The sequence below is a fragment of the Felis catus genome, chromosome B3 (genome assembly GCF_018350175.1).
Source record: "Felis catus isolate Fca126 chromosome B3, F.catus_Fca126_mat1.0, whole genome shotgun sequence".
Classification (NCBI taxonomy): domain Eukaryota; kingdom Metazoa; phylum Chordata; class Mammalia; order Carnivora; family Felidae; genus Felis; species Felis catus.
The window spans coordinates 121364988-121390807 of NC_058373.1; the positions used below are offsets into that span (position 1 = coordinate 121364988).

A 25820-nucleotide genomic window follows, 5' to 3' on the forward strand; every position below is an offset into this window, starting at 1 on the left:
TTCTTTCTCAAATAACAACCTAGCTTTCTGCATCTGAAATACACTGACTTGTTGTAAACTCCAAGGATTTGGAGCTGAAGGGGCCTCTACTTTTTTAGTCTTATAGGTGAAGAATGAAGGCACAGAGAGGTTAAGGGATCTGCCTGAGGTCCCACAGCAAATAAGTAGCCGAGCCAGACTAACTTGCAATCTCTTGACTCTCAGTCCAGTGCTCATCCCAGAATGCTGTGTGGTGAAACTGGTTCACTGGGTTTATAGTCTTGACTTAAGGAGTGCATAATTGAGTGAGGCAATCACATTCCATTCCTCACGCTATAGAAGTCAAGTTCTGTTGGATCTGTTCCGTCAGGGTCAGACCCCATCTCCTCCCATCCTGCCCCTTGCTCACTGTTCTCACTGTTGTGCAAAGTCAGTTCCTGTCCCAGGGCCTTGACATTGGCTGTCCCCTCAAACCAAACTTCCTTCTCGGGTCTTTCAGTAGCTCCCTCATTGTTCAGATCTCTGCCCAGATGTCCCCATCTTCCTGGTATTGTCTCTTCTTTCCTGTCACTTTCTATGGCTCCCACCGTGCTTTATGTTTTAGAGCACCAACTACCTCTCTGAAACATCATTTGTACTTGTTCTCTTATTTTTGTCTGCCTCTGGGTAGAAATGTGAACCCCATGAAGGCAGGGACTTTGCCCTGCTCTCCCCTGTGCCCTGCTGTCCCCAGTGCCTAGCACTCAGTAGATGATCAGTAAATGACGAATTTGTCTACTCTGAATATGCTATTCATCAGTAGTTGTTAGGACTGAGGTAGTTTATAGCACTGAGCATAGGGCAGCAGGCTCTCCAGATGGCCACTGTGAGACCCACAAGGAATTAAACGCCCTGGGTCCAGCCATGGCGAGCTGTCCTCATAAGTGTAACTGGATTCAAAAGCTCTTTGGGGCACAGCACATCTGACTCATGTAGGAGGAAGAGCCTCCACAGGACAATGGGGACACATCGCCTCCAATGCTGAGTTGACGGACAAAACCACAGGAACCTGGACAGACCTTCGAGCAGCCCAGGCAGGATCAAGGCATTCTCTCCAGCACCCTGTTCTTACCAGATAACAGACTGTCTCCATGATGAGATGCCTCCTGCCCAGGGCTCCACTTCCTCGCTGGAGCCCCACACTCCATCAGACCACCTTAGGAATGCATGTTGTTGGTGGTCACTCCATCTCCCACCTGCAAAGATAAGGAAGTGGATATTAAGATAAGAACGCAGGCTGGCTGAGCCAGAAGTCAGCAATAAATGATCTGCTTTCTGATCATGGAATTTGGGATATCAGTGGTGAGTGGGAGTCAGGGGGGTGTATTTTCAGGTCCAGTGGTCCCCCTTCTGTGACCTCCAGCATCAAAAATCACCGGGAGCCCAGAAACCCTTCTCCTGCCCCATGAACCCCTCAGTCAAGGGAGGACAGAGTCACCACACCAAGACAGCCTCGTGTTCATCTCTCCTACACTGGTGCTGAGATGTTCAGATGGCAACCTGGTTCCATTTCCTGCCCTCAGCCCAAGCCAGGAACAGCTCTATCTGTGAAGACAGGAGAAGCCAGCCATGTACTGGGGTTGCACTGCCTTTATTCTATAGGGGAACGTGAGAACGCTAAAATCCCCTTGAGGCTGCCCCGTGCTGCCCATCCCTAAAGATGGCTTCAGTATGCATGCTTCATTATACATTACTTATTGTTTTATTATTATTATTATTTGAATAAATGTCCAGGATTAATAATATTATGTGCTAAGCACTGTTCTAAATATATTCCTTGTATAAATTAATTCTCATAATAGGACCTTATGAGATAAGTACTGTTATTACATCCATTTTCAGATGTGGAAAACTGAGGCACGAAGTGGTAACTTTGAACAAGATTATGAAGCTAGTGGATGGTAGAAAAGGGATTTTAACCAGGCTATTTGTACTGTATGTTGTTGAAGCTATGAATTTTCCTCTTAGTGTAGCTTTAGCTATAGCCTTGAGTTTGCTGTTTGTATGGTTTTCATTGTAATGACTGTGTAAATATTCTAAAGCTTCAGTATTTATTCACTATTGAAGCAAGAGTTGTTTAGAAGAGAGTGTTGAAATTTTCAAGTGGTTTGAAGTGTGTTCTTTTTGTTCATTTGCTTGTTTGTTTTTATGAGTTAGAACTCTCTGATTATAAGGAAAATATCTCCATCTGACTTAAGTAAAAGAGGAGATAAGGATATAAGGATATAAGAGCTTTGTGAACTTCAAGGGCAAGAGTGAAGGGGAGACTCTTACACAGTCACATATCAGTGACTGGGAAGTCATCAGGAGCTTCCCTCAGGATCTAATCTCTGTTCCCTCCTATGTATATATATCATTCATTCTCTCTCTCTCTCTCTCTCTCTCTCTCTCTCTCTCTCTCTCTCTCTTCCCCAACATATTTCTTCTATCTTCAGTTCATATGGCAGATGGTGATCACTGATGGTTCTCAATTTTGTGTACTGAACATCCATCCATCTGAGAGAAGATATTCCTCTCTCTGTGTCTTGATTCCAAATTCCCAGGGAAGGAATTCTGGCCCATCTGGCTCAAGTGTCCAATCATCGATCAATCAGTCAAAGCCAGGGAGGTGGGGTCAAATTGTACTATATGGCTTCTGGAATCCCAAAGCAGGGAGACATAGTTATGCATAGTTATGTGACTCAACTGGGCACACAAAAAATAATGCTGCTTATTGTTTTATTATGTTATTTATCTGTCAGTTTACTACATTATGAACACAAAGTGTACTCTGTTTTGTTTTTGCCTTTAGGAACTTATAGAGAGTTCCTCAATTAGGTTTTTTTTTTTTCTCATTTGCTTTCATACAAAGAAAGATGTGGTAAAGTCTCCTGCCTCTACAGTTTCTGTCCATTTTTTACTATATTTTTGTGCTATCTTGTTTGGCACATAAAATTTCAAGTATATTGCATTCAGTTTAAAAATTATATTCTTGTTCTCTGGGATGTTTGGTAAAATCATAGAGTCTTGAGGCTGGAGGAGATCTTAAAGTCATTTAGTTCAACCCCTTCAGAAACTTGACTGCCTTCTCCAACATTCCCCAAGTGGTCATTCAGCCATGTTTGTACTCTTCCAGTGATGGTGAACATATGTCTTTCCTCCTATCTGGGAAGCCTGCTCCATTATTGGACTGCTATGACAACCAGAAAGTTCATTCTCAATGAACTGGATGGGCTCTGCCTTCCCATCACTTCTTCATCTTGGTTCTCACATTGAGCACCTTCTCTCCTTCACATTTTTCAGATCAGTTCCTAGAAACTGATCTGAAACACAAAACCAGAGCCCCTCTTTCTGGACCCCTTTTCTAGTGGCTTCTGATGTAACAAATGTATCACAAACTCTGAAATGCCAGTTGGGAAAGAGCTACCTTAATCCAAAAGTCTTCTTGTTTCTGCCCCTCAATTTATGAGGGATTCTTTTATTTTTTTAAAAAGTTTGCCTATTTATTTTGAGAGAGAGTGTGAGTGTGTGAGAGGGGCAGAGAGAGAGAGAGAGAGAGAGAGAGAGAGAGAGAGAGAGGGAGGGAGAGGGAGAATCCCAAGCAGGGGCTTGGTGCAGAGCTCAAACCCATGAACCATGAAATCATGACCTGAGCCAAAATCAAGATCTGACACTTAACTGACTGAGCTACCCAGGTTCTCTTAGAAGGGATTCTTTTAAAAGTTAAGGCTGTGTTTTCTTTGCCTCCATTTCCCCTAATTTCATCACAGGTCCTAGGAACAAGTTTACAAATAGCAATTCTTCATGGGGCAGGGTAAGAGACAGAGAAGCAAGAAAGACAAAGCAAGAGAGAAAAAGAGAGAAGAGTGGTGTTTATGTCCTGGAGGATGCCTTCAGAGCCCTGGTGGGCAGGCAGTGTTTTGGAAAACAGAGCCACTTGGAGAGACTGATGACCATGGGTGGAAAACTGCTTACAGCTTGTCAGTGAATAAAGCTTTTGGAGTGAGAAGTAGATGTCACAGGGAGCACTGCCACTGTCCAGGTTGCTCATCTGAGCATCACCATTGGAGGTGGGCATTCATTTTGTTTGTGTGTGTATGTCTCCTCCAACTAGGATGTAAGCTCCATGTAACCAGGGATTCCCCCCCTCCATATTATTCACTGCTGCACCCTCAGCGCCTAGAACAGCACCTGGCACATAGGAGGCACTCAATAAATACCTGTTGAATAAATGAATGAATCTACACAGCTCAGCTTTCTTAAATATTGTGCTCCCTCCTCCCCACCAAGTCATCTGTTCTTTCCCTTCCCTTAGATGCAACCCATTCCTCCTGGATTCACCACCCATTCCTCCTGGATTCTTCTCTTGGCCACACCATCAGGCTTTGTCAGTGGCTTCACAGAGGGAGAGCACTATTTACAGAGAAATAATGGAAACAGAATTGGAGAATATTGAGCTTCCTTGGTTCCACCCTTTAAAAAAAAATGTAACTTTCTGATCCCTAAAATTCCCACGTCACTAACATCTTTGGCTAAAACCATTTGTATTAGTTTCCTATGGCTGATGTAACAAATCATCACAAACTTGGTGGCTTAAAAGAACAGAAATTAATTTTTCTCACAGTTCTGGAGACCAGAAGTCCAAAATCAAGGCATTGGTGGGCTCATGCTCTCTCCAGGGACTCTATGAGAGAATCCAGATTCTGACGGCTGCCAGCATCGCTTAGCTGGTGGGCACATCATGCCATCACTTAAAGGACAGCATCTTGAAATTTCTCTTTGCTGTCTTCACATAGCCTTTTCCTCTGTATAGTCAGTTTTCCCTCTTCTCCTCTTGTGAGGATACAGTTGAGTGAGTGCCTTTAGGGCCAACTAGATAATTCAGGATAGTCTCCCCATTTCAAGATCTTTAACTTAATCATGTCAATTGCCTGTAGGCAACACCTACAGGCTCTAGGGATTAGGACTTGACATCTTTGGGGGCCATTATTCAGCCTCCTAGGACACTGAAGGCCACTACTTAAATATGCGTTCAATTGGCAAACATTCTTTCGGTATCTACCCTATGCCAGACTCTGGGGCGGACACTAGCAAACAAGGCTGATGTGAGTGCTCCTCAAACCCACACTCTGGTGAAAGATACAGCACAATAAGCAAGCCCATAGGCCCTGAGTGCTAATCAGCTAGTCAGTCACCTAGCAAGGTCTTGCCTCTGTAGATTCCAGGACAAGTATGTTTTGACAGGTCAAGAGGACCGATGTGTTAGGGAATTTTGAAGGAAGGGGAGGAGGGGAAGCCTCAATCATATTACCATCTACTTAGGACTTAGTATGCCTTAGGCCCTATGCCAAAAGCTGTAACACATTTCTAATCCAGTCCTTACAGTAAGCCCAGGATATAGGTCTGATTATCCCCAGTTTACAGATTGGGAAACTGGGGCTTGGAGTTGAAATGGTTTGTCTAGGGTCTCACAACCAGTAAATGACCAAGCTGAAGTTTGAACACAGGTCTGTCACACTTCAGTGTTGTTAAGCAGTCATGATTCTACCTAAGTCATCTGACGAGACAGGGCACCAGTTAGGTTGTGGGTACTGAGAGGAGGGGTGGCAGTATTGGGTGGTGGAAAGAGCTGCACTCTGGTCCTAATTGCTCAGTCATCAGTTTGCGTGTCCTTGAGTAAGTCACTTTACCACTCCAGCCTCAGCTTCCCCATGCGTCACATGAAGGAATGGGGCTAGATGAACTCAGAGGCCCTATTTAACTCACATTCTCTACATCCAGCATGGAGGGTCAATATAAAAACTCCGGTATCCTCACTCTTTGGCCTTGGACAGGAGCTCACATCAAGCACCCAGGATCCCCCAAAGCTGAACACAGTAGAAGACAGTGGGCCATAGAGCCACTAGAATAGAATTACATCATGATTTAGCCATCACACAAAACCAATGGCCCAGGGAACTCCAGTGGGGGATTTGGAACTGACTCTGCAGGCCATTCACTTGAGCCCAGCCTAGGTTCTGAGCACACAGAAACCCTATGGCTTCTCTACCCACCTCTCGGGGGAGGAGGGCGGGGGTTGGTGAGCGTCCTCAAGGGGAGAATTCCATAAGATATTCCAGAACCCAAGGGAGACCCAGACTCTTAGCTCTAATCTCCACTGATTGCAGGGTGTGGACTAGTGGTCTGACCCTTACAGAGGGTCATCGATCTCTTTGACAATTTGATTAAAACTTAGAATGCTCTCCCCAGAAATATTCTCACAAGTATGTATTCTGTAAAGCCCATTCATGGTCACCAGGTGGAGAATCCTTGGTGTACAGGATGAACCCTCTGATTGGACTTGTTCCAGGAATAAATGGAGGGCTGAGGAAAGGGTCAAGGCCACTCAGAAGTGACTTTATTTTCAGAGCATCTCATGTGATTCAAAAGCTAATATCTTTGTTTGGAAGGAAGGACTCTGAGAGAAAGAGAGCAGAGTGACATTTATAGCACATCTGTAGGGCGCCTGGGTGGCTCAGTTGGTTAAGCATCCGACTTCAGCTCAGGTCATGATCTTGCGGTTCCTGAGTTCAAGCCCCACATTGGGCTCTGTGCTGACAGCTCTGAGCCTGGAGCCTGTTTCAGATTCTGTGTCTCCCTCTCTCTCTACCCCTGTCCCTCTTTTGCTCACGCTCTCTCTCTTTCTCTCTCAAAAATAAATAAACATTAAAAACAATTTTTTTAACTCCACTGCTAAAAAAAACCATATCTCATACAATTCTGAACCTACTGCTTTATTTTCTTTACATCTGTCTTGGGATTTGGAAAATCCAACCGTATTTCTATTTCCTTGGTGATCTGGAATTTCATCCAGAAAAACAGATCCTAGGAATGATACTAGTCGGCAAGTAGCTAGGACAGTCCCTCTCTCCTATGATGGTTTTTCTTTGCCTTTCAGCAGTCCTGGGTTGTCCCTTCCTCCATCCTATAACACACTTTCTGACCCACATAAACTGAGATAAACTATCTATCCAGAATCAGAGCCAGCCAGAGTTTTGAAAGTCTCTGGGCAAGGTACCCTACCCAGCACTGCAGTGCTAAGTTTGGGTATCACAGGGTGCATCTCAGAGAAATCTGAAATTTTTTTCCCAATCTTTTGGGGCTCACTAATGCTTCTGAGAATCTGATAAAGCTACACACCCCTCATTAAAAAATGTGCTCTGAAACAGACCTTTACAACCACAAGGTTCACAACCTCCCTAAAGCTCTAGAGCTGTTCCATCCAAGATGGTATATAACCACAAACCACATGTGGACCCCTTGAAATGAGGCCAGTCACAACTGAGATATGCTGTAAGTATAAAATACACACTGATCTTCAAAGACTTAGTATGAGAAAGAGAATGTAAACTATCTCATTAAGAATCATTCTGTGATTACAAGTTGAAATGACAATATTTGGCTATATTGAATTAAATAAAGTACAATATTAAAATTAATTTCACTTATTTCATAAACCTTAGGAAACCCTGGATTTACAAATTACAAGTGTGTGCTTTAGATCCAACTCCCCACTGGCTACTTCCTGATGCAGTCAAGGTGGCAGTGCTAGGGAGCACTCCCCATGATATACCTCTCTGCCTTCTCTTCCCTGGCAACCACTCGGGGCTGAAAAGAGGCTTGGGACCAGGGAGAAACCTGCCTAAGGAAAAAGGCTCCTAGTCAGGTGCTAGGAAGATGTGACAGCCCCTTAGCAGAGACAGAGCACAGAGCCTTCAGATGTGGTCAGGGAGCCCTCAGCATGAGAATGCCCCAGGGTGAGTTTTTGCACTTCCTGCTGGTCTGCCAGCCTCGCGCAGAGATCTCCAGGCCCAGGGTCTGGGGTCTGCAGCTCCTAAGGACCTGGCCTCAGCTGGCCACACAAAGAGGGATGCTCCCACGTGCCCAAGGAAACATGAGGACCACGTGGTGGTTTCCACCATTGCTCCCCAGATATATTCTAGTTCCAGGCAACAACAGCTAAAAGGACCCAGAAATGAAATCGAGTCTAACCCCTTATCTTAAAGATGGAGGAACTGAGATTCAGATGGGTCAAGTGACTTGCCAGGCTACACAGCTGCTTGGTAATATCACCAGGGTCTGGCACAAAGCCTGGGGCTCAGTAAACACATGCAGCATTAATGAGAAAACAGTTGACCCAAGGAAGGAATGCAGATCTCTCCTGGCAAAGACCAGTGCCCCTCTTGCTACGCTCATGGACATCCTATCCTCACTCCTCCTTCAGAAAGTGGGGATTTTTACTCTATTGATGACTAAAGGGAAGGATGTGAGAGAAAAACAAGGAGCAGAACAGGATCTGAAAGGAGAGATTTGACTTGAGAGCCATCATTAACTGTCACCATCCCTTCTTCCCCCATGGGGATTTTAGGATCTCCACAAACCCCAGGTCCTCTCACTTCTGGAGACCCCATCGCACTGCTTATCTAACCCTACAGCCTACATTAAATAGAATTTATCCCTATTTGAGTGTTGATTTGAAATTAGCTGCTAACATGTTAGGATTTACAGATACAGTAAAACCTTGGTTTGCGAGCATAATTCGTTCTGGAAACATACTTGCCATCCAAAGAATTTGTCTGTCAAAGCAAATTTCAAGAACCACTGACGCGGTTGTGATCACGTGACATTCGGCATCCTGTACTACTCATATTACAAGACATCGCTCCTTTATCAAGCTGCAATTTATTAGAAATGTTTGTTCGTCTTGCAGAACACTCACAGAACAAGGTACTCGCAATCCGAGGTTTTACTGTATTTAGTTAAAACATTATTAACTTTAATATTTGGCTTTTTCGTCATTGTTGTTAAGCCTCAGGCATTGTCACAGGACTTTGCAAACTCGGAACCCAAAGACAGGGCAGATACTCAGCTGGTGCATTCCAGTATGGCTGAGTACTGTTTGCTTCTCCTGCCCACTCCATTGGACAATGCCCATGCCCTCCAGATGTGAAGCCTTTGAACATTACCCCTGCCCGTGGGATACAATGGCCCTGTCTTCCGTAGGCTTGCTTTGTCATGGATGAGCAACAACCTTAATTAACAGTCTCCATTTCTTCTCTTGCAGAAGGAAGGAACAAGTTATAGGGGGTAAAAATCAGAGGTGCACTCGGGCCCCATCCTCACAGGGGATGGCTCACATGGCAGGAGCAGGGTCCCACAGCCACTGACCACACAGATGTTGACACTGCTCACTACAAATGATAACCAGGGGACGCACACACAGCACTGGAGAGCACGTTCACACTCGTGCTTCCTAACAGGGGGATGGAGAACGTGAGGGTGCATCTGCTGTCGCCTGCCTCTCCAGAAACCTGAGTCCTGGGGTAAACATCTGGGCCCCTCATCAGGTACAGGGAAGACCACATAATCCCTCCCCTATGAGGTGCACACATCTGGCTCGTGGAAGGCAAGGGGCTGTGGAAGGGAGGTGTGCCCTGAGACCCCATGGAGGTCCCACCCCCATCAGAACGTCACACTGCTGGGCGTGTCCAGCTGGTACCATAAAGTCCTCCAGGGGCTTGGGGAGGAGCGTGGGCTGTGGAGTCAGACGCTCCAGAGTTCGAGCCTTGGCTCGGTCACTTGCTAACTGTGGGAAAGGCTACCAGATCTCTCTTCCTTCTTTTTAACTCTAAAACGGGGGGACACCTTGTACCCTTAAAGGGTTGTTGTGAGGATGAAGGGGGGTGTTGCTTATAAAGCACCAATCCCATGAAGCCAATCAAATCACCTGCTTTCCTATTCCAGGTCACATGCTCCTTTGAATACTCCCAGTCCAGCCCAGGGGGGAAGTTACACAGCCAAGGGGTTCAGACCCTGGAGTCAGGGGGCCTGGATCTGAATCCGTGCCCTGCCACTTACTACCTGTGTGACTTTAGGCCACTAACTTCAACACTCTAGGCCTCCTCATGGGTAAAAAGAAATAAAAATACCACATACATCTAAGCGTTGTTGGGAAGATTAAATGAATTAATAGACTAAAGTGTTTGAAACAGCACCAGGACCATAGGAAACCCTCACTACCTCCCAACTGTTGTTGCTATTATAGCAGGTTCTCAGTAAAAGCTAACCAAATTCAAGTTTATCTACAAGACGTCCTGGGGAAGAGATGAAACCTCCTTTCTACTTTCCCAAGTACCCATGCTTCCCTACTAGAAAACCCACAAGAGGGTGGGCGCCACAGCCCTGCCTGGCTTGTGCTGAGCTGGACACTTTGCAGGTGCTTTTCTCATTTTTATTTCTTTTCTTTTCTCCAGTGTCCCTGAAAGGAACGTGAAAGGTGGTGTGGCGGAGGAGAAACTGACATCAAAACAAGAAGCAAAGGGCGCCTAGGTGGCTCAGTCGCTTGAGTGTCCAACTTTGGCTCAGGTCATGATCTCGTGGTTGGTGAGTTTGAGCCCCACATCGGGCTCTGTGCTGACAGCTCAGAGCCTGGAACCTGCTTCAGATTCTGTGTCTCCCTCTCTCTCTGCCCCACCCCGTTCACACTCTGTCTCTCTCTCTCCCCAAAATAAATAAACATTAAAAAATTAAAAAAAAAACAAAAAAAAACCAACAAGATGCAATCCTCTTTACCTTTCATACGTCTTGTCCACTCGGCTTTCATCCACATCGTACTCAGGAAGTAGCACCCACACAGGATAAAGGGAGAGGCCTGGAGGGCCCTGCAGGAGTGTGACCACATCAGGGCATCTCGGTCTAGAAGAGGTTCACTGTTCAAAGGGTGGGCCGTGGGCCAGCAAGCAGCATGAGCACCAGAGAGAGCCCATCAGAAATGCAGAATCCCAGCCCCACCCCCACGAAGATGCAGTGAATCAGAGCCTGCACTTTAACCAGTTGCCCAGGTGATTCGTTTACATTGTAAAGTTTTGAGAAGCATCTTCACCTGAACCCCTAAGAGCAAGTATAACGCCCCTCTCCATCTGTTAGGAGGATTACTGGAGCATGTGTATGGAATTGCTTTTGTGGAGGAGCCAAGAGGGCTCCAGTCTATTCCCTTTTTACTGGGAGGGTAGGAGAGTACATCCCAACACGAGCCCACTCACACTGAAATGATGGTGGCCGCCCCCAGAGCTGCTCCTGCTTGGACAAGGTCCCTGTCGCTTTTCCCCAGCGCTCCTCTGTGACTACCTAAGACCCGAGAGCCCCTGTGTGAAGGGAGTCCTAGCCGCCCGCGTGATTTCTAGGAGACCTGCCAGACTAACACTTATTAAGCCATAAAGAGGGCCACCCTGGAATAGTGCAAAGAACATGGCTTCAGAGACGAACAGGGCTTTAAATCCTGGCTCTTCCCCCTCTTAGCTGTGATTTTGAACAAGTCAGCTCAGCTTTTCTGAGCCTCAATTTCTGCATCTGCACAATGGAGATACTCACACAGACTTTTTCAGACCTCTGTGAGATGAGGTACGTAAAGTATCTAATATAGCACCTGGCTCACAGGTGCTCAGTAGATGATGCTAATGGCATTAGTTACTGTTATAACCAGTGAGAATTATTACAATGTCCATGATAGATGTCTGGTTTCCCAGTGAGCATGAGGAGCCTGAGCTAGGCAAAAATTTTGGACCTACAATAGCTCAAGGGAAATAACCAGCCATTGATTCATTATTCAAGCACTTATTAATCTCCAACTGTATGCAAGGGAGCTTTGTGTAGCAGAAAGAGCAGAGACTCTGCTGTCAGAAGAGCCAGGTTTGGGGTGCCTGGGTGGCTCAGTCAATTAATCGTCTGACTCTTGATTTCGGCTCAGGTCATGACTTCACAGTTTGTGAGATCGAGCCCTACATTGGGATCCACACTGACAGTATGGAGCCTGCTTCGGATTCTCTCTCTCCCTCTCCCCCTCCCCTGCACATGCATGTGCTCTCTCTCTCTCTTTCAAAATAAATAAATAAACTTTAAAAAAAAAGAGGTAGCTTTGAATCTCCAAGGCTCTTCCTTGATCTAGGATTCCAGAATGTGTTGGCTTTCAGTGGAGTGAGGGAGACAAAAGTACCCTAGAGCAGGATCAAGTCTGAGTGTCACCAAATCAGGGAGGATTGTTTCTTTGCTGAGGGAAAAGGGTATGACTGGGGAGAAAAGGGATGAAACTAGAGAGTGCAGCATGGAATCCCTCCCTGCCCCGCCCCGCCCCCATCACAGGGAGTCAGGGACAATCTCGCCTTCAAACCAGACTAACGTTTGATTTTCTATTCCTTAAGGAAGTTACGATACTCCTTTAGAGCCACAATCCTCAAACTCCCATGTGCATCAGTGTCACCCAGAGAGCTTGTTAACTCTGCAGATTACTGAGCTCCAGCACCTAGAACCAAATTCAGTAGGTCTCAGAATGCACATATTGAACAGATGTTTCTGGTACGGGGAAGAGGCATTCTGCCTTAGGAACAGAAACCCACTTCTGACTCCAAACTCTGTTCTTTCTCTACCACACTAAGGTCTCCTGGAAGGATGGATGGACACAGGGAGGTGGGTAGATGATGAAATAAATGGATGGGTGGATGGTCAGACAAAATGAATGACGGCTTCCCTCACCTGTGTCCCTAAGGCTGTGGACAGGTAATAGAAGCCGGGGCCCTGTTCTAGTTTGCCTCTGCTGTCTCCTTACCACCGTTCCTGGGAAGGAGTTGAGCTCTGGAGTGCTAGCCCGATGATTCTGGGACACTGATCAATGCCCGCTTAGGAGGGTGGAAAGGGTATGAGCTCTGGAATTAGAATATATGTGTTCAAGTCTAAGCTCTGGTACTCCCTGGTTATATAATCACATGGAATTCACACCTTTGCTGAGCCTTGAGTTTCTCATTTGTAGAAAGAGGACACAAACACCCAACCCACAAGATTGCTGACGACTCAAGTGTAATGAGCGCTAGCTCATTTCCCCAGATAAGAACACAATTGCCAGCCAGCCCGCATTGCCTTTTCCCTCCTGATCTGAAATCCTTAAGGACGATCGAGTAACGTCGCACATTTGCACACACCTCGCTTTCAGGGACATAGGTCCCGTCTGAGACTCGCAACAGTGTGTTGCCTCTGGTGACGCAGGTGGGGGTTACGATTCCCAGTTGACAGGTTGCTGAGGGGATGAGAAAGCAGCAAAGTAAAGCCACTTATCCCAGATCACCCTGACAGTGGAGGAGCTACAGATCTCAAGGGCATCTTTTGATTCTAAGTCTGGGGGGGGGCCCCTTAACTGCTCCCCATTGCCCCTTCCTGAAGAGGGCGATCTCACATTAAACACTAAAATCGCTTTTGCCATAGCTTGGGAGGGGGGAGGATCACAGCTAAAATTAAACTGGTCCCTTAAATGTCATGAGATTGCAATTGGAAGCGTTGGAATGTTCAACTCCTACGCATCCACATCTTGCTGTTTAAGACTGGTCCCGCTGAAGGCGCTCCTGGAAACTCTTGGAATCGTTTCTTCAAGTCTGTTTCGTGGACTCTTTACCCCTCTGGCCTTCAGAAGGCATTTGCGTCCTGGTTTCTGATAGAGGAGGCTCTGTGAGCGGACAGAGTCTATTTATTCTAACTTGCTCTGTCGCCTCTAATGTACTGTCACACAAGTGACTTGCTGTGCGATGCTAGAAAGGAAACAATAAAATGCACGATTAAGAGTGTGGCTAATGCCTCCCAGGGAATCGGGTTCTCTGGAGGTCACATTTCCCCGTGAATTCATTGCCTGTGGAAGGCTTTCCCATGGCCTTCACGGGAGGCTCTTTTCCACATGGAGTTGAGGATTAGGTGGGAAGCGGGAAGTGGAGAATAGACAAGGCAGGCAGGGCCAACTTCCCCCACTGACCCTCCAAGGTGAGAAGGGACCCGCCTTCTGTGGGAGTTGTCTCTCTTCACCCCTGAGTCCAACCCTTGCTTGAAAGAGCCTGTCCAGCTCTGGCTTTTATGACTCAAATGACCTAGAACAAACAGATCCCACTGTGCTATTATTTCTCTGATTTTTTTAAGTAAGTCCAAGTCTTCCCAGTTCTCTCCTTTTGGAAGAGACTAAAGGCTTACGGTCTTCCTTGGATTCTTTTAACAAAGACAGTTGATAAGAAAGACACCTCCCTCCAGCCACATGGGCACAGTTACTGGGGCAATACTACCTCCATATTTTCAGTAGATGGAAGTTGCAGGGATCTAAGAAAAAGCTACAAGAAGGGAACCAATATGAATGACATATAATCATGTGCTGGGCCTTTATGTGGCCACCTCCAACCTCACACGGCCAGGCGTAGTAGATCTCTGGTCTGGCTAACTCTAAGGCAATATTCTTCCTTGGATGATCCTACACGTGGCATTCTCTCAGGAGACCCATGAGGTGAGAGAGAGTCTAAAAGCATCATTGACAACAGGAGTATGTGACACAGCCCTGCTGGGGACTGTAGCAGGGAAATTAGATCTCACTCAAGAAGCTGCATCCAAGTACCTGCCCAGTGGTTCTTGACCCCACTCTTGGGGGAAACCATACACAGAAGGCCACAATAAGGGCACACGAGGAAGAAGAAGGCACTGGGTAAATTGTGAAGTAGAAAACTTGGGTTTTAGTTCTTTTGTTCTCTCAAGCCTGGGAGTCTCATGCTCCCTCCTGCCCAGCTTGCACCCTGTTAATATGCCTGTCCTTTTCTTCAAGATACCAGGATAGGTGTCACCTGATAGGACCAGGTGTCACATGGTCCGTCTGATAAATTCATCTGAGTTCCTGGAGGTCAGCAAAGGAGCCAGGGAAGCAGCAGTATCTGCAACCTTCTGACGCCAGAATCAGCACCTGGCATGCAACCCTCAGCAACTTCCACCTAGAAACTTCACGCCAACAGGGATGATGACCAGCCCGTAGGGAGAAGGGGCCATTTGACATCCTTCGAATCACATCCTGGTAGGATGGGGAACGACACCTCAGGCTCCTGTGACTCCAACCTGCTGGCCTATGTCCTAACAGAACCCCCTTACCATCTCTCGCTCTCCGACACAGGCTCCTTGGAGCTTTAACAGAGGTCTGATGTCTGTATGTTCTCCATGCATTTCAGTGCAAGATGCCGGGAAAACTGCCTCCAAGACTTTGCCTCTTCTCTGCAGCCTCCCCTTCTGTCTTATCCCCAGCCGTTGCTACTACCACCATATCCAGCCCTGGGGGTCGGGGGATGAAAAGTCAGCCCCCCTCCTGCCCTCCCAGCCAAGGAAGATCTCCAGGAGCTAGCTGGCGCCTATCCTTCAATGCCACATTATAAAGGGGATCCATTCCAGGGCGAGGGGGGCGGTTGCTGATGAGTGGAGCTTGTGGGACAGAAGAGGCTGGGGTCTCAGGGTAAAAAGAGTTCTAGCAGAGCAGCTTCTCAGCCTCGAGCTAGAGAAGTGACTGGAAGGGTTTCAGAAGAGGGGTATAATCTGCATGGACATCGCAGGTATCCCTTGCTTTAAGAGAGAGAGAGAGAGCAATTAGGGGCTGTCTTATGCATAACACAAGGAACCTGTACTTGATTTAAAAAATAGTAAGAGTGACCACAGGGTTCTCTGCCTAGTGACCATGCCCACCCTTGCCGGACCCCCGCCCACTGAAAGCACACTCGAGTTTGGGGTCACCTCTGCGGGCATCAGTGCACCCATACTGCACTGTCCCAGGAATCCGAGGACACCAAGAAGGCTTCAGAGCGGTCCAGGCTGGGTGGATCTCAAGACACCGGCTCTGCGAAACAAACCCGAAGGCTCTTTCCGGAAGTGACAGCCAAAGTGCCACGATGCAAATGGTGACAAATCAGAGCAGCTAGCGTAGGACTGGGCAGAGCACATTGTCCTTCTCTTTGTGTGTTTGATTTGGGGGCATCTCAGGCAGCCCAGGATGGGTTGGAGCTGCCAGTGGGGCAGGGGAGACCCACCGCGCGCTCCCAGCAGAAGGCAGAATGGCCACTGAAAGGAGCTGGAGGAGAGGCAGCTGGAGGAGAGGGGAGGACAAAAACCAGGGGCTCCGTGGGACGCGCCGCTCCAGAGCTGAAACTTACAGATTCGCCAAAGCTGACTTTAAGCCGACCTTCAGCAGCGCTTCTTAGCAATGTACACCGGGCAATCGCTGGTAAATCTTTATTAATTTTAATTGGCGGCACCCATTTATAAGAACCATTAAAAAGGATAAATTGAGCCCATCCGGCGTAATGTCTTTTGTTAATTAGTTTGTCAGCACTGTTTTAATATCCCCTAATGACTTCATATTTCAGACCTGACATCAAAGGAGACGCTGTGAGAAAGGAAATGGTCTTATCACAGTGTACGGTAACGTTTTTCTTTTTTGAACAAAAAGTGTCCTTCCAAACGCTGACCAAGGTTAGATGTCATTTAATTCTCAAAGGTGGGCGCCCGAGGACTTCTGAGACCCCCTTTTCTGTACCCAAGTCCTGTCACCCCATCATTTCTCAACTTGCCTTTCTTCCAACCATCTTGGGCATCCCCCAAACACTCATTCATTTCTTCCCTCCTTCGTTCCTTCATTTATTCCACAAACACTGAGCTCCTCAGAATCAGGGAAGTAGGTTGGGATGAAGTCAAGCAAGATACAGACACTTTCTAGAAAAAAAGACCTATAAGCTTCTCATTCGTTGGCCCACAGAAGGGCTTTGCTCACAAATTCAAGGCCATCGGTCTTGTCTGGGCAGGACACAAAATACGGAAGGGAAGAGAAGGAAAGACAAACAGTTAAGATGGGTCTTGACTACTGATCCCAACCAGTTATGTCCTAAAATCAAGGGAAGAGCGAAACTGGCACCGAGGTGGTCTCCCATGGAAAGAGCACAGGTTTTGGAGAGAGACAGACAGACAGAGAAGCACATTCAGATCTCAGCACTCTGCTTAACCAACCTCTGCCTCATGGGGCTCAGAGGAGAGGGGACAAGATGAAGCACTGGGATTCTGGAAGCTTTTAGAACTATTTACCTAAGCACTTCTAAAATCTCAACAAAAGAAGGAAATTAAGCTTTCCACTGTGTGATGAAAGGTTTTGCGCCCTCCCCCTGCCCTGGTCTGTGTGTCCGGGGAGGGGAGGGGCACTGTGAGGGGTGAGGGAGGAAAGTCAGCAGTGGGAGGTTAGCTCTCTGCCTATTGTCCACCACAGCTTACCTTTGCCTCATGCAGTGAACTCACAGGTAATATCGCTGGGGTTGAACTGAATTACTCTCACAAGAGCACAATTAGAAATTGTAGCTTAAACCACAAGCTGACATGAAAAATGACAGCTGAAACTTCTCCCAATCCTGGTACAAGCTCTTTGTCAACCATATGATGAGGTAAAAATAATGTTGATCTAATCACATCTGACAAGCAATTGGCCAAAAAAAAAAAAAAAGTATGAAAAATTATCAAGAAGACTATATGAAATGTGGATTTACATCCACTATTATTCACAGTAAACTGCTCTAGGCATATTCTGTGCCTAGAGATATTAACTAATGAGCATGGGACTAATTTATGCTTTATGGATAAATAAACGAACATAAACGGAGGTGCATGCGTGTTCCAAAACCTTCTTACTGCTCGGGTTTGCGGCCATAAAAGTCTGGAGACCACCCAAGTGTGGGACTCTTGGCAAGTAATTAGCCCCCCGGATCCTCAGTTTTCTCATCTGTAAAATGGCAGTAATTCTTGGTAGGCTTGTTCTAACGACTACAAATGAAGCGTTTAAAGCCTCCATCACAGAGCCTGACGCTGGATGCAGGCACATCGCAGGAGAAGCTGTTACCCTCCTCGTCAACATCCTCAACCTCACACCAGTGAGCAATACTTTCTACACGGTCTACAGCAGCAATTGAATCACTGGAGACTTTGAAAAAGCAAAGAAAACCCAAGTCCCGCTGAAAGAGGCAATAAGAGTTTCTTACAGGGCTTGATTCTCTGGAGGCACTGTCTCAGAACTTTCTGCTCTCCTACATTTTATGGATGCCCAGAGAGGGCTCCGGCAACCCCAACAGACAGATCATGCATATGAATGAAAGGAGCTTCGCGTGGGCCACTGTCTAAAGGGCTGAATGCTATGGGGGCGCCTGGGTGGCTCAGTCAGTTAAGCACCCAACTCCGGCTCAGGTCACGATCTCACGGTTTGTGGGTTCGAGCCCCATGTCGGGCTCTGTGCTGACAGCTCCGAGCCAGGAGCCTGCTTCGGATTCTGTCTCCCTCTCTCTCTGTCCCTCCCTTGCTCATGTCCTGTCTCTCTCTGTCTCTCAAAAAAATAAGTAAACACTAAAAAAATTAAAAATAATAAAACAAACCAATAAATAAATAACTGGTCCTCTGGGATGACTGACATACATGTGTGCTGCTCCCCACCCAACACATACACACACTCAGGTAGCACACAATATACCACTTACTACTGAATATCGGAGCTTCTGCTATAAATGATAGCTGTCCTTGGGGTAAACAGGGCTTGGAAAGTGGGACAAGGATATGTGACCTAACGTGGGGACCCCTGAAGATGCAGAGAAGTGGGAACCATTGAGATTTGAACCTGGTGACAACACCCAGTTTCTAGGGACACCAGGTGACTACGCCTGCAGCCCCATGACCATGTCTGATGGTGAGACCAGGCAAACAGGGTGTTGGGTGTTTAACAGAAGTGGTGACAGCTGTGTCATCATCAGGCTCGTCTGGGGTGCCATCTCTGCACTCCTGGGTGCCTCATGTCTGTATCTGCCCAAACCGATTCCCCAGCCTTCTCCAAGAGGTGGGGGCTTCTCAATATTCTTTCCAAAGAGCTACTTCACATAGCTTGGAACTAAAATCTCAGATGACAATACATTCCTTCCCTAAATCGGGCCAACAAAACTGTGATGTAAATCTGAGGCTGAGTGAGTGAATTTGAGGGAACCAAAAACCCTTAAAGTAACTGTCATCACCACCAATTAACGGTTGTTTTCCATGAGCCGTGCATTGTTGTAAGCAATGCATTACACCAGAAAGAATTATTTTTTTAAAAGTGTAACCTGCTTTTTCAGAAGAAAAGAAAAAGGTACAAGAGTGAAGGCTTAGGGAGACAAAAGCCAGGAGACCAAAGCAAAAACTGAAATGTAATTTATGAACTGAGTACATAAAGGCACAGAAAAACAGTCTTCAAAGATACTGCAAAAAACAAAAAAGAATAAAGGGAAATGTTTCTCCTTTATTAGACGGGAACAGAGAGGAATGAGTAGCAGATGATAGAAAAAATACTAAATAACATTTTGAGCTGGTTTGATCTTGATCAATATAAAAAAAATGATAAGGTGCAGAAAAGTCTAGTTAACACATGGAGAAAGGAAGGACAAAGCTGCAGACAGCTTGAATCCAGGTTGGAAGCAAAGAAAATTCATTTGAATGAGTTGAGGTCCTGGAGATATGGATCTTAGGAAACTGAGAGGAGTCGTCACCGGCAGCTGCACACTCAGCAAACACGTGTGGGACAGTATTGTGTTCACGGTGCTGGTGATTTCAGATATCCCGCTTTCTCTGCACAGCTGTGCTTTCCAGTAAGAATTCTTATCCTTATTCTATAAGTAAAGAGGCTGGGTCCAAAAGTCATGTAATAGGAGTGGCAGAGTTGGGGCTGAAACGTCCAGCCTGAGTGCCTCCTTCCCATGGCTACCTTCCTAGATGGGGAGACGGAGAGATGGGGAAAGAGAGCAAGGTCCCAGGACCAAATTCAAGGTAGCAGGTGCTGGATGGTAACTAGTGTGCTAACTGCTGGCAGAGACAGAGAAGCCAAAAAGTACACCGGGCCACAGATCAGAACTAGGTCCTGCCCCAACTCTGCAGCCTACTAGCTGTGTGACCTTGGGAAAGTTAGTTTCCTGCTCTGGACCTCAGTTTCCTAGTAAAATGAGAGTGGTCCAGATGACTTTGGCTATTGCTTCAAATTCTAAGTCTATGATCCTGGGTATGATTTGAAAATTCACAGAGGGACTCTGAGAAAACTCATGAAATCTGAGAAAGACTATAGTCTTCCATTCACAGAGCAAATATATATTTATCTGGATTTCTGTTTTCTGCTTTGCCCAACATCCCTTTCATCATCTTTCTGAGGATAGCACCTTATACCCATCTCCTGGTTTTTCCTTTGATGCATTATCCTTCCTACATTCTTCTTCTTTTTTTTTTTTAATGTTGATTTTGGAGAGAGAAGAGAGAGAGGGAACAGGGGAGGGGAAGAGAGAAAAGGAGACACAGAATCCGAAGCAGGCTCCAGGCTCTGAGTTGTCAGCACAGAGCACAACGCACGGCTCAAACTCACAAACCTTGAGATTATGACCTAAGCAGAAGTCAAATGCTTAACCCACTGAGCCACCCAGGTGCCCCTATCCTTCCCCGATTCTATGGGACTCTGGTGAGGCTGCCAATCACAGTACAGAGCCCCACCCCCGGCCTCCACAACTGGCCCAAAGGTTGGGCACCCTAGCCCAAGAAGACCAATCAGAATCTTTCTCTGAATGTAATGTGGACTTAGGGAGAAAAGAAAAGTACTCACTCCTGGGGATGTAAGACTGATATAAACCTAGATATATCCTCTCCCCACCCTCATCCTGACCACCACCACCCTGCCTTAAAGATATTGCCTCACTTTTCATCTCATAGACAAAGCTTATCTAGGGTAGAAAAGAGAAGCAGAGGCAGGGGATGCAGGGAAGAAGGCAGGACAGGCACTGTGGAACCATATTTCTTGAGCATCTCTGATGTCAGCTCCATTCACAGCTTCCCAGCATGTGAACCCGCAAAAATCCACATATTTGGGGGGGGGGTGGGTATCAGTTTCCTGCGGCTGTTATGAGAAAGTACCACAAACTTGATGGCTTAAAATAACAGAAATGTATTCTCTAGCAGTTATGGAGGCCAGAAGTCTGATGTCAGTATCCTGGGGCCAGGATAAAGGTGTCCACAGGGCAGAGCTCCTCACTGAGGTTCATGGGAGACCCTGTTCCTGGTTCTTCTAGTTTCTGGTGGCTGCCAGCATCCATGGGCTGGTGGTCACATCACTCTAGTCTGCCTCTGTGCTCTCATTGTCCCCTCTTCTGTCCACATTGAATCTCCCATCCCCCTCTTCGTAAGACACATGTGATGACATTTAGGACCCGCCTGGATACTCCAGGATAATCACCCCATCACACAAGAGCCTTAATGTAACCACACCTCCAAAGGCCCTTTTCCCAAATATATTCACAGGTTCCAGGGATTAGGGCCCTAGATCTTTGGATGGTCATGAGTCATTCCATCATGAGGTATAAACTACCTTGAGTTCCACTTCGATTATTTGCTACAGAATGAGTTGTAACACGTTTATTGCTCAAAATTAGAGAAACACCAGATATAAAGAAGAAAACAAAATCCAACCGCACTCCACAATTCAACTAATGAATGTCTAATGTGGGACAGGGCCTCGACTTCCGCCCACTCCCTGGCCTCACAGTATGATGAAAGAAAGGAAAAACAAGTAAACAAGGAAATACAAATGACTCTGAATAAAAATGTCTTCAGGCTTTCCATTCTTTTTCTATGCATATTTTTCACCATTGACATGGGTCCTGTTTTGTTCCACTTTCCTCACTGGATTTTATATAATTAGCATTTCTCATGTCATTAGACATTCTGCAAAAGCAAGATTTTTATTTATTTTTAATTTTTTTAATTTTTAAGTTTGTTTGTTTATTTATTTATTTATTTATTTATTTATTTATTTATTTATTTAGAGGGAGAGTGCTCCAGGGAGGGGCAGAGAGAAAGGGAGAGAGAATCCTGAGCAGGTGCCACACTGGCAGCCCAGAGTCTGATGTGGGGCTCAATCTCACGGACAGAGAGATCATGACCTGAGCTGAAAACAAGAGTCGGACGCTTAACTGACTGAACCACTCAGGCATCCCAAAAGTGAGATTTTTGTATTGTGAATATTCCTCTATATGGATGTGCTATGATATATTTAGTCATTCTCTGATATTGTTTTCTTTTTTTTTTTTAATGTTTATTTATTTCGAGAGGGAGGGGCAAAGAGAGACAGAGAGAATCCCAAGAAAGCTCTATGCTCAGCACAGAGCTTGACGTGGGGCTCGATCCCACAACTGTTGAGATCATGACCTGAGCCAAAATCAAGAGTTGGGCGCTTAACCGACCGAGCCACCCAGGCGCCCCTCTGATAGTGTTTTCAATCTTTTTACCATCATAAACAATATGATGAACGTCTTCACTTGACTGGCAAATCACTTCCTTAGGAAAGACCCCGAGGCATGAAGGGAGTTACTAGATCGGAAACCTTTTTTAAAAGGCTCTGGATGAATGTTACCAGGCGTCTTTCCAGAAAGAACACCAGTTCACATTCCTACAAAATCATCTCAGAGTGCCTCTCCCACTCTGAGGTGTTTTAAATAAAACACCTCATGTTTTATTTAAAACTTTTGAACATTTGGGGCACCTGGGTGGCGCAGTCGGTTAAGCGTCCGACTTCAGCCAGGTCATGATCTCGCGGTCCGTGAGTTCGAGCCCCGCGTCAGGCTCTGGGCTGATGGCTCGGAGCCTGGAGCCTGTTTCCGATTCTGTGTCTCCCTCTCTCTCTGCCCCTCCCCCGTTCATGCTCTGTCTCTCTCTGTCCCAAAAATAAATAAACGTTGGGAAAAAAAAAAAAAGGGCGCCTGGGTGGCGCAGTCGGTTAAGTGTCCGACTTCAGCCGGGTCATGATCTCGCGGTCCGTGAGTTCGAGCCCCGCGTCAGGCTCTGGGCTGATGGCTCAGAGCCTGGAGCCTGCTTCCGATTCTGTGTCTCCCTCTCTCTCTGCCCCTCCCCCGTTCATGCTCTGTCTCTCTCTGTCCCAAAAATAAATAAACGTTGAAAAAAAAATTTAAAAAAAAACAACTTTTGAACATTTGATGAACAAAATCGTATCTTTCTTTTCCAATATGCATTTTCCCAATGATGAGGGCTGATTTTTTTTATCTTAACAACCATCTTTATTTCTTCTATTTATTATTTTTTCATGTCCTTTGCTGTTTTTCTCATTAGATTTTAGTGTTTTTCTCATGGATTGGGAACCACACTGTCATGTTTGTGGCAAATGGTTTCCTGGTTTTGCTATTTGCCTTTTTATCCTGTTTAGGACACTGATTCCACACTTCCAGCATCCAGAAGTATGACAGGCTACCAAGTTCGTGGCAATTTGTTACAACAGTCATTGGACACAAATACTTCCCTATGGGACTCCCAAATGGGAACTCTTTAGCTTTGCCTCTGGATTTGCTTTAGAGCCTGAAGCAGCGATCTTATTGGGAGGAGAGGACTGGCCCTCCAGCGGTCCCGAATCAGCTTCACAAAACACAAAACAAATGTGATAATGCTCTTTTTGTAAAAAAAAGTGAAAAAAGTTCTCTAACCTGGACTTCACCTCCATTTTATGATTTTTTTTTTGTATATACATAAGGTTAATTCTCTAGATTTTCACGGTCTGAAAACCAGTGTTTAAGAAAACCAATTCCCAAATACAAATCCAACCATGATGAGATACCACCTCACCCCTGTCAGAATGGCTAAAATTAACACAAGAAACAACAGGTGTTGGTGAAGATGTAGAGAAAGGGGAACCCTCTTGTACCGTTGGTGGGAATGAAAACTGGTGCAGCCACTCTGGAAAACAGTATGGAGGTTCCTCACAAAGTTAAAAATAGAACTACCCTACAATCCAGCAATTGCATTACACGGTATTTACGCAAAGGATACAAAAATACAGATTCAAAGGGGTACATGCACCCCGATGTTTATAGCAGTATTATCAACAATAGCCAAACTATGAAGAGAGCCCATATGTCCACTGACTGAAAAATGGATAAAGAAGATGTGGTCTATATATACAATGGAATATTACTCAGCCATCAAAAAGAATGAAATCTTGCCATTTGCAACAACATGGATGGAGCTACAGCATATTATGCTAAGCGAAATAAGTCAACCAGAGAAAGACAAATACCATATGATTTCGCCCACATGTGGAATTTAAGAAACAAAACAGATGAACATATGGGAGGGGGAAACAAAAGAGAGAGAGGGAATCAAACCGTAAGAGACTCTTAAAGATAGAGATCAAACTGGGCGTTGATAGAGGGAAGTAGGTGAGGGATGGGCTAGATGGCTGATGGGCATTAAGGAGAGCCCTTGTGACGAGCACTGGGTGTCGTATGTAAGTGATGAAACACTGAATTCTACTCCTGAAACCAATATTGCACTGTATGCGAACTAACTTGAATTTAAATAAAAATTTGAAGAAAAAAAAGAAAACCAATTCCCAGAAATATACGTAAATTCTCTAAATTGACACATGTCCAACAAACTTACCCCATGTGGAAGGAAGGACTTGCAAGGCCCAGCTGGGAGCATGCAGAGATATATGAGAATATGTCACCACTCCCCAGCCCCACCCCTGGAAGAGCCTGCAGGTTTTATTGTCACTACTGTTGTTCGTTGGGTTTTTTCTATGTTTTGGTAAATCATTTTATATGCCACGTGCCTGAGTATACAAAGATGGTCTCTAACTTCCATCCTAAAGTGCTGGGGCCAGCTAACGGTCTGGCTTCTGATTTAGCAGGCTGAGGACCAGAGTTCGACTGCTCAGGGGAAAGAGAAAGATTTTAGAGACCATAAAGTCAGAAAGAAAAAAGACAGAGGAAACGGTTACCTGGTACCTGAAGGGAAAGTGAGGAAGGAATGGAGATGTTTAAAGGAGATTTTATGAGTTTTATCTCGAGGAAGGTGATGCAAACCTTCTTTCTAATCTCTTGATGAAAACTTGGGGGGGAATATACACGCCCCCACAGGTGCACTGGAATTGAGCCATCAGGTGAGATGAAATGGTGAGAACAGCCTCAAGTTGGATGCCGGGTGAGTACCAAGGTGAAGGGTAAAGGGTCAGCCAAGTCCGGATTACAGAGGCATGGGGCACTCACTGGCAGAGGGACGGTCGCTCCCTGTGATGTGGCCGAGGCGAAGGCAGCAGCACTCTGGTTCAGTGGCCCACAGTGGAGTGGACTGGCGGCCCAATGACGCTCTGTCCCTCTTGTGGCTACACTGACCACAGTGAGCTCTTGCCTTCACTACTTCTCACCTAGAACATTCCAACAGCTTCTTGCTCGTCCTTCCCCCAGCCACCAGTGTGATCTAACTCACAAATCTGCAGCATTTCCCCTTGATTATAACCTTTGATGGCTCCCACTCGCCATCACCACTTTCTTGTGTGTGCGAGGGCTGGAGACACGGCCCCATGCAAGTCCCCATCCTTATCACTTCTTCCCTGCACGCAGAGCCACTCCTTCACCACACCGCTCTCTCTCTAGCTTCATGTAGAGAACAGCATGGGAACAGCATGTCATTTACCCTCGTAGCAGGCACCCAACAGTGGCCAGCCCGCTCATAGTAGGTGCTCAGAAAATGGACAGAAATGTGTCAGATGTCTAGAACTTATCAATGACTTTGAACAATTTTCTTCCGCTTCAGGCTCAGCTGGGAAATAGTTTTCAGGGGACGTCAGTGTTGGGGGCAGGTCAGAGAGAGTCACCCGGGCACAGCTGTCGCCTTGTTACACACCCACACTGCCCCACTTTACCCCCCCCCCTCAGACACCATTCTGAGTTGGGCGGAACCAGGTGGCTGGGGTCAACTAGTAGGGTAGCTCCCCAGGATACCTCTACAGGATTCCCGCATTTCCCAGCCATGCCTGAGCAATGCGGGCCTCCCAAGAAGACTCCAAGAGTGAAGGCAGGGGCCTTGGCAAACACTGGTTCAATCCCCTGGGTTTCAGATGAGGGAGCAGAGTCCCATCC

The 25820-nt window shown here is 46.2% G+C and overlaps 1 long non-coding RNA gene across 3 annotated transcripts in view; it reads right to left on the bottom strand.

Moving 5' to 3' along the window:
- LOC111560903 overlaps positions 1-25820 on the bottom strand; it is a 156855-nt gene that overhangs the window by 89291 nt on the left and 41744 nt on the right. For all 3 annotated transcript variants that reach the window (XR_006599824.1, XR_006599825.1, XR_002743198.2), the window contains exon 3: positions 1091-1214. This is a non-coding gene — a long non-coding RNA (uncharacterized LOC111560903). The remainder of the gene's footprint in view (positions 1-1090; positions 1215-25820) is intronic.